At 37.5% G+C, this 13,317-nt stretch overlaps 1 protein-coding gene across 1 annotated transcript in view; it reads right to left on the bottom strand.

Annotated features, from left to right (window-relative positions):
- macrod2 (mono-ADP ribosylhydrolase 2) overlaps window positions 1-13,317 on the bottom strand; it is a 531,158-nt gene that overhangs the window by 503,932 nt on the left and 13,909 nt on the right. The gene's annotated exons all lie outside the window — the stretch shown is intronic.

The raw sequence follows: 13,317 nt of genomic DNA, 5'->3' as shown, positions 1-13,317 counted from the left end.
TAATGTCTACTTCCAAACTAGAGCATTTTTCTATGGTTTAAAATCATCCAGGGGACAGAACATGTCCCTTAACCAAAGAACAACCCATATATATATATTCAAACTTGCGCAGATGGCGAAAAAAAAACCTTCAAGGTTTGCATTCTAAGCTACTAATACTTTAAAATCATTATTCCACCAACTACATCAAACACTCAAACACCACCTCTGTAGTTAGCTAAAGCAGAGATCCGCACATCAAGTGTAAAGAGCCTGTCATCATGTGCTTTCCGACCTGCTTTCATGCAATACTTCCTGGATTTGATTACAAAGAATTATTAGTCAGAAAACACATGAAGGCTTTTTAAATGTTATCTGCCCATAACAGCATTAAACTTCAGTTTGCTAAGCCGAAAAGTGTGGTTGGCTTATGTGGTTGTGCAATGAGAACAATAATATAACTCCTGTCAAGTCAATTGAAACTCATTTCCTAACAATCGCCATTTGTCTGGCATTAGCATACAGATGAAGGAGAACGAGAGAACAGCCGTGAAGCACAGATCCATTCAATTCCATCTGTTAAAGTGCAGGACAGCTACACCACCATCAAAATCAATTTCCTCATACCACCATTTGATCTGCAATAGCACACAGAAGCGCAGATAAAGTTACGCGCTAACGTAAGGAAAGTGCAGCCGCCTTTCAATTTAAACATCAAGTCTAAATTCCACCCATTAATGCTGTTTAATGCTGAGTGCTTTATAATTATGGGCTGTTAATTAAAGTTCAATTCAACTGCATTTATCCCAGAATTCAAAAAGGCCCTTGAAGGGGCTTCAGTGTAAAACAGCTCACTTCGCAAAGGTTTTGCATAACTATAGAAAAGATGAAGGAATGGGCAACATATAAAATATTCTCAGGCTGATTACAAAGCGGAGTGAGCAGAGGGAATGACTGACTGTTATGAAATGAGCGACAAACATTGGGAGAGGTCCTTTATGGAGAGGGGGGGGGGGGGGGGGATTTTCAAAGAAAATCCAATTGAATCCCAGGCTTAGGGGTAATACTGGAAGGTGTAACTCTGATAAGCCCATTGGTGGGCTACATTACCCAACATGTCTTTTTCAAAGAGAAGAAGAAAACCCTCCGCTCTGCAAACAACCTCCTTCAAAAATAGCACATGCTTTCTGAAATCTGTATTTGTGGAGCGCTGAACGGCCCATTATGAAAATGTTCAGAGGGGCCATTACTGCAAATATTCCCACCGTGGGCATGTAACCAAGCACCTAATAAGCATTTCTGCTTAGGCACACAGATTACCATAGTCTTGTAGCTCCGAAGACAGACTTCAATGAACATCTGAAACACTAGCGTTTAGTCATAAAAAAAATATATAAAATGGCAGGAAAAATTAGAATGACATGGAGGCATCTGGGGAAATTAGCAGCAAAGCAGCAGCAGCACAGACAACGGCAGCCAGCAGGTGACTGGGCTGAACTAACTTTTGGGAAAATTAGTTTCCACGAGAAGGAATGGGATGCTGTCAGCAAGAAATGAATGCATCATCGCTCTATGCTTGTTTATCTCTTTGCTTGTGCAGGTTTCCACTCACCAAACCACAATTGAGATTACATGTTTTGATTGATGCTCCATTTTCTCCCTCTTCCCTTTGTAAGACTGAACAGACCTGAAGAGATCACCTTTTTCCCTTTTCAAAATGGTTTAAAAAGATGTTGTAGCCAAAAACCAACTGTATGTCGACAACTGCCCACGTGTACAAATATACACGTAAGCTACATCCCCTCATCTCGGTAACCTGAGACTAAAGTAAGATGAGAGCCATCCGTCACAACCGCGACATCCCAGGAATACAAGCAGCTATCCAAACATGCGCTGTGGATTTGGTCAAAACAACAGAGATGAGCACTGGCAGTTTGCAGGTCTGAGCTGTTTTCTCAGGTTACAGTCAGCGTCAGGTTTCTCGTGGATGCATAGTGCCCTCTTTAGGCCAAAGTGTCAAACTGCCCAGCAGTTCCAGTGAAGACTGTCATGAAGCTGGAAATACAGTGGGATCCAAACGTCTAAAAATAAAAAGTGATACTTACACTTAGCACTTTACAAACTACATAATACTTCTAAGATAATAAAAAAAATGAATTTCAGAATGCCTGAGGATTTGATATGTTCCACTTTCACATCGCAACATTAGGTTGAGCTAACACGTTCCTCTTGCACATTATGACACTCAAATCTTCAACAATAAAGCAAAGTCTTCTAAAGGATCCTGAAAATACCTGAGACAATCCCTGCACTTTTACTTTCAAAGGTTAAAGGCCAAGCCACAGATGTGCAAGAGTGTGAGACAGTTGCACAATTGAGGTCAGTTTCATTTCCATTTGCAATCAGCAATGCAAATTTTGGGGGGGGGAAAGGCAAGCGAGAGAATATGTGCGTGTAGTATTACAGAAGGCCCTGAGCCTGAATCCCATCATGCTGACAATCTTAACAGGGCTTTTAAAAGGAAATTCAGTTCTGCGCTCTCTCACACACACACACAGTTATTTCACTGTTCATTAGAGCAGCAACTGCCATGGGCAGCGGCCATCGATTTTCATTCCTGATGCAACATTGCAACAATCACAAGTTTGCACATCAACTCACTTTCTACTGTCCAGACTGAACTGTGGACTTCGATTTGAACTCTGTCAGTGTGTGTGCATATGTGCGTGCGCGCGCATGTGCGTGTGTTTTAGAGGGTCTGTAATCAATATAAGTTTGAGAGCGAAGGTCAGTGAGGCATTATATCACAAAGATTTTATTAAGTGGTAAAGCCTTGAACAGAAATACCAAACCAAAATGTCCATCTCATTTCCCTTCTTCATCCAGTCAAACACATACAAACACAAACAGTCCTCCCCCCACCAACAGCAGCACTACACACTCTTTCGCTTGCTCACATCACTGCAGAATCAATACTGCTGAAAATTACTTAGACTTGAAGTCTTCAAATTGCCCATGCTCTCTTGCCCTAAAATCACAGACATCAAAGAAAAACATCCTTGAAACAAGGACTGCTGTTACTGAACTTCTGCAAGACATGTTTTATTGTGAGACTTCAAGCCTGACCAAAGTTTTCCATCTTTGCTTGGAGGACAACCATTGCCGCCATTACTAATGCGACTATTTTTCACATAGTGGCATTAGTAATGGCTGCCTTCACTGATTTATACATGGTAAAAGATTTAACATGGTAAAAACATGTTAAATTGAACAGATAACAACACCACTTCTGGTACTGGGTGACGTATTGAATATTATCAATATGATTGCAAGAATTTTGTTGGCAATTTAAAATAAGCAATATTGTGAATATCAGAATGGTTAATGCAAGTTTCCTAAACAGCATGTCCTCCTGTATAGAACACAGGTAATACAAATTTTGCTATCCCTCCTTGTGAAAGAAAAGAGAGGTTTTAATTTTCATTACAGTAACAAAACAGTCTAAAAGTTGATTCGCTTCGGTGAATCGTTTCAAAATTAAAAAGAAAATCAAATTTATACATCTCAATTATGATAACAAAACATAAAAATGTATGTTGTTGAGTGACAGTGAACAAGTTTCAAAAGATTTCAATTTTAAATAAATTATGTTCTTTTAGACTAAAAATATCAAGCAGCACAACGGTTTTCAACATTGATAATAAATGTAATATAATAATGAATGTTTCTTGAGCACCAAATCAGCATATTAGAATGATTTCTGAAGGATCATGTGACACTGAAGACTGGAGTAATAATGCTGAAAATTCAGCTTTGCCATGACAGGAATAAATTAGTAATTTTAAATTGTAAAAAAAAATCATAATATTATTGGTTTGCTGTATCTACAGAATTAAAAAACATTTATAAAAATCTTGTAAACCTCAAACTTTTGAATGGTAATATACTCCTATTGAGGGGAAAAAAACTTTATGAACTGAAATGAAATAAAAAGATTCATTCAGATCAAAAGACATCAGGAAACTAATATGATTGCATACTGATCAATATGAGAGAGAGAAAAAGCTGGATCCTTCCATTCTCCAAACTGCTCCTCTGCAGGGTCGCACCCACCCACTGAGTCATTGGCTGTCAAGCTGGATCTTGTTCTAAATAAATATAAATAAAAGCTTGATTGTTTAACGTCTGTAAATAAATAAATTAAACCGTAATTATTAGTACTGAAATGTTACCGTTTTAGGCCTACTACCAAATAATAAATTTTAAAAAAGCTGATTTTTTTTTTACTTTTGATTACCGTAATCTTAAGCTTACTACTGGCTACAGTACTTCATTTACTACAGAATTCATTATATATATATATACACACTACATAATTCATTTCTGTAAATTTGTTCTGCCATGTCTGTGTAAATCAGTTGAGGCAGCAGACTGAAACTACTCGGTTATTCTTCATATCATTTCAACATAGCCATTAGGCTGCTATTTTAATCATTAGCAAAATTTCTGATAATGTACCAATTAAGCTAGGTGAGTCCTGGAATGAAAAAGTTTGGGAACACCTGCTCTAAAAGATACATCATGGTGTATACATTAAACGAAGAGAAAGAAAATTAATGTGAATTTACTTAAGCAAATCAAAAGATTGTGCTTTTAGCAACATAAGCTCCGCTTTACATCTTAGAGCCCTTTTTTGATGATGACCGACTAAACATTGGCCCTTTTTCCCCCCCTTTGCAAGGAGTGCTCTTTTCCCACTTTCAAATGTCAATTACAAAAGAGCCGAGGCCCGTCTTCAGTTAAACATGCAAGTGCTCTCCATTAAGCTTTGTGACTCATAGAACATTTAATGTGTAGAGTGCATTAGACTCCATTACTGCATTCGTCTGTCGCTACGTCTCACCACGCTACAGGGCAAAAGACACAGTTTTCTGTCTCTTTCTGAACAGCTCTCATAATTACAATCCGACACTCTCCCCTCCTGAGCACAAAGCCTGCACGACATCTTCAAATGGTGAAGTGCTCAACCATATACTTCACACAACTCAAGTTTAGTTGTAGATTTTTTACATTTTTATTTTTTTGTTTAAGTTTTAATGTTGACTGTTTGTTCTCATTTTTTGCCAGACAGATATTTTTGGCATAAGTTTCAATGCTACATTTAGACGCTTCACCATCTGACCGCTCTGTCAGACAGCTTTTTTTTTATCCAGTGTTTGTTTTGCTTGCTTTGCGAACCGACACCTTGTGTGAAAACAAGAAAGAGAGCAATTAAAATTTCTGCACCTATCACGACCCTGATGTCAGTTGCTATTTCAATTAGCAGCTCTGACAAGAAATTTATTTCTATGAAAAAATAATTGGCCATCCAGAGAGTGATTTAAAAACCCATTTAACATGCTTACAGCCTCACCTCTCTCAGCATGCAGCATGAAGCCGCCCAGAATTAATTACTGTTGCCATTTAATTTCATGCTGCCTGACATTTCCAATGCAAACTCTACAGGGCCTGGTATAAGACCAGCACACTTTATTTACTTAGATTGCTGTACTAAAACTTTTGTTTTTGTTTTCAGTGACTCAAATGGATGTGAAGGAAACAAAACAGTCACAATGAGAAGATCTTCAGAATTAGCAATTAGTGTACTTAATAGAGAGGGCACACCCCAAAATAATTCAAATATCTTCATTTGTGTTAAGAAAGAAAGTCAAACAAGTTTAGAACAACACGAAGGTGAGCAAATTATGACAACAAAATGTTATTTTAGAGTGAACTATCCATTTAAATAAAAGAAAATCATTCATTTAATTCCCGATCCATTTCAAAGATGTCAAGCAATTCAGCTGGATAAATGATTTCTCCAAGACACCTCAGACAACGAATCCAAAAGAGTTACACCAAAAGAGAATGATGCAGATAACTATTTCGTAACTAATTGCAAGTGGAAATATTGTAATTAAAAAAAAAAACGTATTGACGAACTTGCATCGAAATAATATTTCAAATCAACCATAAAAATCCCATATGTAGTTTCATATATGCTTTTTTAACTCGGTTTAATTATATTTGAGGTTGGGCCAATGCGCATACCATGTAGTACCATGCATAAATTGCAGGACACTGACTGTTTCTATGGGAACCAGAGCTTCTAACGAAAGCTGCAGTGACTTTACCAATTGGACATTGGCCTTTTTCATTTAGAAGGTGGGAATTATTTCACCATATTGCTTTGTAGTTTCTCTCATTCATAGTAATGCGAGTAAACAGTCTTGGTATAAACACAGACTTTGCAATCCCCTCTTGGTCTCATTTTTGTGATATTTTAAGTTTTAGAGGAAACATTCCCCCAAAAAGTCTAGCATTCTGAAGCCAAAAATAACTTTTCAGTGAAGAACACAAAATATTAGCCTCTAAATAAAGCTATAATATCCCTTCAGAAGTTGTATGTACCAATTTAATGGTGCTTTTTTGGCCTTTTCATGCTTTCCTAGTCATTATTGGAAAAGACTAAAATAATTATATTAAAAAATATGCATGTCAGCAGCCACATCTTTCTAATACAAAAAGAATATAAAGTCCTCAAAGTCAAGCTATGGAATATAATATTTTTATGATCTGAAGCAGGCCTTTTAAGGAAGGGCCTCAAGAGGATTCTTTATTGCAGTAATATTCCTCAACGCTAAACGCAATAAAAGAGCTGGAGAGGAGTAAAAACTATTATAATCGGAAGAGAAAATAAAGTTTATGATGACCGCGCGGTCCTTGCGCCAACCTCTCTGCATAATTAGGAGAATAACCATGATAATCAGTCAATTTCATTATTTTCTTAGAGTTTTTATGAAGTTGTTTTTCTTTGAAAGGGTCAGAAGAGAAGACTGTCAAATGTGCGAAGATAGCGGAAATCAGGCTCATCAAGTCAATCACTTTCTAACTGCAGGAAAATAACTGATTACCTATAAACCAACACACCAAGAGGGAAAAAAAAAATGTCCCCGCTAATGAACGATTAAAAAAAACAATGACAGCCAAATAGAATCCACCCTGCTTAAACAAGCTTGAGCACATAAAGCAGCATTGCACGCTTTGCTTATAATAAATAGAATGATATTGTCCGATAGTGTGGACGACACCAATAACTATAAAGATAACTATAAAGAAACTACTATATTAGCGATAACATAGTAGTTATTTTTATAGTTATTGGTGTGAACGGGTCTCAAGTCAGCTGGGACTCTTATGGGGAGGATGGTTGTCTTTCTTCTAACATCTAAGATGTTCAAAAAGAAGCCAAATCCATTCAATGATGCAATTCACTTCCTCAAGTAAGAAATTGGCAATCAGTGCTACTGCCTGATAGACTTATCAAATCTCAGAGGGATTGAAAGAAACTTTCCTTCATTCACCCGCTTCTTCTAAAGAAAGGCTGCATCCGAAATAGCATACTAGTATAGCATATAGCATGAAGCATAGTAGTATGTTTAAATTGGCAGTATTCATAAAACTAAAAGTACCAAAAAGTACATAGGTGAAAAGCAAGCAGGCGAATAGTACCCGGATTACTTACTATTTCCAGCAAGAATCTTAAGAGTGCATCCAAAGAACACATGAGGAGGGGAGTTGTAAATGTCAGTGTGACATAACATGGTAGGTCACATGACAAAGACAACATGGTGAATATACAACGTCCGTCCAGATTACATTTATACTACACACATTCATTTACAAACTGTTAGTTCACAATTGGAGGGAAGAAAGAGAACTTGCAACTAGTATCAGTTTATCAATATTGCAGAAAAGCGTTGGAATCGAAATATTGCTATTTTTGAACACTAACCAATACAATATATAAATATAGCTGCAAGCAGCCATTACGGGGCCAAGCGCAAAAGCAGACGACGAGATATGCCTACATGGCTGATAGTGTGAGACAAACTGCAGCAAGGAGCAATTAAAGACATTTGAAGATGAATTTTGGCAAAATGGTTGAAAAATCACATACAATAACTAAAAATATGATTATCACTTTCGACCAGTAGGTGGCGCAGTTACGAAACTGATGTGATGTGGTCAGAGTGAAGTGACAATGACACATACAAAGTTTGGTGTCAATATGTCAAGGCATTGCAAATATAAAGCCTGAATAGTCATTTTGGCATCATGCCTCAAATTTGCCGCTGCGGTATATAAAAACGGTTTCGTCTATCGACACGAAATCCATAACTTTTACTCGGCACGGTCTGGAGATGACACGATCCGATTTTGGTGAAAATCGGACGTTCGGTCTAAGAGGAGTTCGAAAAAGTAGGTTTTAAAAGAAAATAAAGATGGCGGACAGGAAGTTTGGCTGACTATGGCAAAATTGGTATCGATGGTTTCAGCATAACCCAAGGAATCTATTGAGATCAGTGTCATTACTATAGGCTAATTTATTCAAAAGTTATTAGCATTTCGTGAAAATTTGTTACAACTTTTGACCAAAAGGTGGCGCTGTCTTTAAATCTGTTGAGTACTTTCAGGACATGGTGTTGATGGCACATACTGAGTTTCATAATGTTACAGCAATGCATTCGTTAAGTATAGCATTTTACATGACTAAACTGCATTGAAGTCAATGGGAATTTCATGTTTTGTTTAGTTTTAGCGCCACCAAGAGGCTCAATCCCACAGTTTTTTTTGTGTGTCCTCAGACTGAGCCCATGCATCTGTGTGTCAATTTTGGTGAAAATATCTCAATTAGATTCAACGTTATAGACATTTATGTGAAAAAACACGTCAAAAACGACTGACACGTGACTTTGATTGAATTTTACTACCCCTTACGATCAATATTTTGAGATTTGGGCATTGGCATATAGCTATCGACCTATGTTTCCAAACTTCTGACGGTGGTTTCGTCTCGATCGGACTAGCGGTTTCGAAGATATCGCCAAATGTTTTTTAAGCGCTAAATTACAACGCTGCACAAACCATATGCCGAAACCTGGCAAGTCTGGTATCGTTGGACTCGGCAACGATTCAGGAGTCTAAGGAGATGACTCCCGTGAGAATAAGTTGACCACACCCAAAGTTATGAGCATTTGAAAAAAAAAATTATCCACTAGGTGGCGCTGTTTCGAAACTTCTCAGGCTCCTTCAGGGCATTGTACTGATGACCCGTACCGAGTTTCGTAAAAATTCGTTCATGCGTTCAAAAAATACAGCATTTTAGCACATAATTCAAAATGGCCGACAGACAAAATGGCCGATCTGGAAAAATTGGATATCAGTCGACTCGGCATGAAGCCCTGAATCTAACGAGACCACGTTTAGGATTCTTGGACAAACCGTTCAGAAGTTATAAGCCAAAATAGCAATTTTTCATATCTCCGGACCAGTAGGTGGCGCTGCGCCGAAACGCAGCATGCAGCTTCAGGTCATGCTTGTGATGACATGTACCAAGTTTGGTCTGAATACGATAAAGCGTTGCGGAGATACAGCCTTACGTCTATTTTCGCAAGTGCTACGTAAAATTTGTTTGTGCGTTTATCAAAAACGGTTAAGCGAATCAACTTGAATTCCATAACTTTTTGTCGGCACTGCCTGAAGATGATCTGGTGCAATTTTGGTGAGAATCGGACAAACCGTCTAGGACGAGTTCGCAAAAGTAGTTTTTTTGGACAATTCAATATGGCGGACATATTTTTTTGCAATCGAATCGGCATGAGCTCAGGAATCAGAGGAAAAAAGAATTTTGTTGATACGCCTTACGATTCAAAAGTTATTAGCATACAATTTCTGAAACTTTGGACAGGTGGTGGCGCTAGAGGGAATGAGTTAGAAACACCAAAATTGGTGTATTTGATGTTGGGAATGTCCTCTATCAGAATGTCAAACCAAAACAACTTTCCCGCATACACTTCTATGGGCTGCCATAGACGCCCAGTCGGAAGAAGAAGAATAAGAACGGGAACAGATACAATAGGTGCCCGCACCTTCAGTGCTTGGCCCCTAATTAAAGTGACTTGTAAAGTGTTTACAAACTATTTTACTATGTAATCTGACATATTTCTGAGTTTAAAAAAATAAAAGCACATTTAAACATTGAAGAAGAAAAAAAGAAAAACACCCCAGCAACTGTTTTTCTCTCAAGAGCACAATGCTGTATTCAGGTGCTGGAAACAAAACAAAAAAGACAATTCCAAGCAATCACACAGATTCTTTCTGGTTGTTCTTATCATCGTATTATAGCTTTGAGATGGAAACATCATTCCAGGAATCTAAACTCAAAAACACTGGAGCAAATGGGGCTTTAAGAATCATTTCAAAGCATGGTTGCAATAATGCGATTACTTTCCTGGCCTGAGCCACTGGCCTTTGATGGATGAACAGCCACCCGTCTGCATGATAAGTCGTCTCCCTCATACTCTGAAGCCTTTAAAGGGGTCATGACATGAGAAACCAAATTTCCCTTGATCTTTTAGTATATAAGAGGTCTTTGTACCATTAAAACGTCCTGCAAGTTTCATAGCTTAAGACGTCCTCCCCATTATAAACGAATCATTTATTTAATCAAGCTCTAAATACAGCTCGTTCTGGATTCATGGTAAGAAGTGACGTCACGGTACGAAGTGACGTACCAGCGTTTGCATATGACCGCCTCCAGAACAAGACAACTACGCTTTAAGCGCAAGGCAACTACGCTCATTTCGTATCGTTGTCGCGCCCGCGCGCCGCGCGCCTCACAAGTGTTCAGTCGACGGACAGCGCGAGTGGGTCTGTGTATAGGGAAATGGATGCCGCAGATGTGCTGTTCCTGGCTGTGGACAAACAACATCTTTGAATACGCTGCGAAAGATCCAGTCGTCAGGGAAAAATGGATGCACTTTATTTTTTGCGGACGTCTCAGTCACGGCAGTGTTAGTTTAAGCGTTTGTAGATACATTTGAAGGATGACCGTTTTGAGAACAAATCCCAAAATGATGCTGGCTTTGCCAGAAAACTGTTGCTCAAAGATAAGTCCTTGCCGACTTTTCTGGGCTCAACAACGACGACGCAAACTGTAAGTAATGTGTTTAAAACTTTAAACTACTTTTTAAATACGCTGAATACGCAAATGTTCTGGCTGGGGGCGTTAATAATTGATGCATAGGCACGGACGTTAGCCAATCATAACAGTGGGCGTTAACACTGAACTCTTAAAGGGGAAACCCCCCCAAAACAGGCTGTTTGAATCAGAGGATGAGAAACAGGGTGGGAAAAGGTCATAAATCACTACATTTTAAAAGTTTTTTGTAAAAAAAACAATAGTAATACTATATTTGCACCTAAGGGAACATAATAATAAAATAAAAAAACCCATGTCATGACCCCTTTAAACCAATTACTTTCAATGCCACAAACACTACAAAACAATTTTGCATTTTATGCAACCACTGATGTGAAGAATGCGCAAAAAAACTTGAAATAAGGACAGAGAGAAGCTCAACCACAGTGCAACTGAACGCATGATTCATTTTGCTTACTGTTGCAGATTTCACATCGGTATAATTGCGTCAGACCACGAGATTAGACAAGCATCCCACTCAGCTTTTTCTCTCATTTTCTGTTTTCTTTTCTGACTGACCTTACTGCAACCTTGCGGAAAGTTTAAGAGGGGAAAGTTGTCTTATAGGCTATACAAAAGCCGTTGTTCAAGGGACAACCACGAAAACTATTTTAGGGTCTTTTTTAGGATTCAAACTCAAAGATCCTCTGAGGTAAAGCCTTCCCACTGGGTCCACGATTCTGTCCCAGACCTCTGAAAACAATAGCCCTTTGTTCCAAACACCTAAAATACTTAATTATTTGTCAGGAATTTCTATGAATGTTCACAACATAATGCAACACTAATTATTGCAAAGTCTCAGATAGTAAATAAAACATACATATACATATATATATATATATATATATATATATATATATATATATATATATATATATATTAGGGCTGTCAAAAGATTAATCATGATTAATCACATCCAAAATAAAAGTTTGTGTTTGCATAATATATGTGTGTGTACTGTGTATAATTATTTATATATATATAAAAACACACACAATCATGTATATATTTAAGAAAAATTGGTTATTTATACGTTAAATATTTATATATAATATAAATTATATAAATGTATATACAGTGTATATAAATGCAAATATTTATTAAATATATACATGAATGTGTGTGTATTTATACATAATAATAATTATACACAGTACACACACATATATTATGCAAACACAAACTTTTATTTTGGATGCAATTAATCTTTTGACAGCCTTAATATGTGTGTGTGTGTGTGTGTGTGTGTGTGTGTGTGTGTGTGTGTGTGTGTGTGTGTCACATTAAGCATACAATTAATATTATCGCTTATTAAAAAACAGGTTCATATTTAGCTATATCAGCCTATAGTCCTACATCACACTATGAAAACTGTAGAAATATAGGATAAGAGTATCAATACAAACATAAAGGAGAGGTAAAACTCAGACAAGCTCCAGTGATAACGAATCTACTAGTGTACAAGGTTCCTCTGGTCCCAGAACAGCAATAAACTCAACAGAAGGTTTAGATTGGTCTAAATATCCCAAAGCTCACAGGCATCATTACTTCAATTAGGCTGCATAATGCCTGAACTACACTGAAACAAAAAAACTCAATCATTCACAAACACATGTTTGTACATGTTATAGGCAGATCACAATACAGCTGAATGTAATTTGTTGTTAAAGATTCAATGGTCTAGCAAAACAAAACAAAACATTTCACAGATGCTCTTGTCAAACAGACAGCGGTTTCAGACATTAACCACAACACTATTTCCAATCACTCTCAGTGACGGGAATGTTAAACCATTCCTCTCAATGACTGATGCTGAGATAAGCATCTTGAGTGAACACATCTAATTAATGACAATCTCCCACACAATACTAAATACTCTGCAAGTCCTGGAAGCACTTAAATTTCCCATTTCCCAGGTTTCCATGAATTAAGGTAAACCATGACAGTGTCATCTATGTGCTCCCTCACCACAGCAGAACATCTACTAAAAAACTGCTCCTTTCCATTCAGAACAAACTGATAGATTTTTACTAAAGAGGCAATAATGGGCACAAAGTAAGTCGATTTTTGCAATATGACCAGACTTTAACAAGCCAGAGACAGATAACACCATCTAACCCAGCAAACAAAAGGAAAAGTCATTTTTACAAGTTTGTTTCTTGGTTTCCTGTATCATCCTGAAAAGGAAACGCAACGTTCCTGTGAAAGAACATTCACGGCAAATCATTACAGAACTGTTATAAACTGAAAATAAA

Source organism: Phoxinus phoxinus (assembly GCF_949152265.1).
Source record: "Phoxinus phoxinus genome assembly, chromosome: 14".
In the NCBI taxonomy this organism is placed as follows: Eukaryota; Metazoa; Chordata; class Actinopteri; order Cypriniformes; family Leuciscidae; genus Phoxinus; species Phoxinus phoxinus.
The sequence above is the reverse complement of the archived record's forward strand: the minus strand, read 5'-3'. Positions and strand labels throughout refer to the sequence as shown.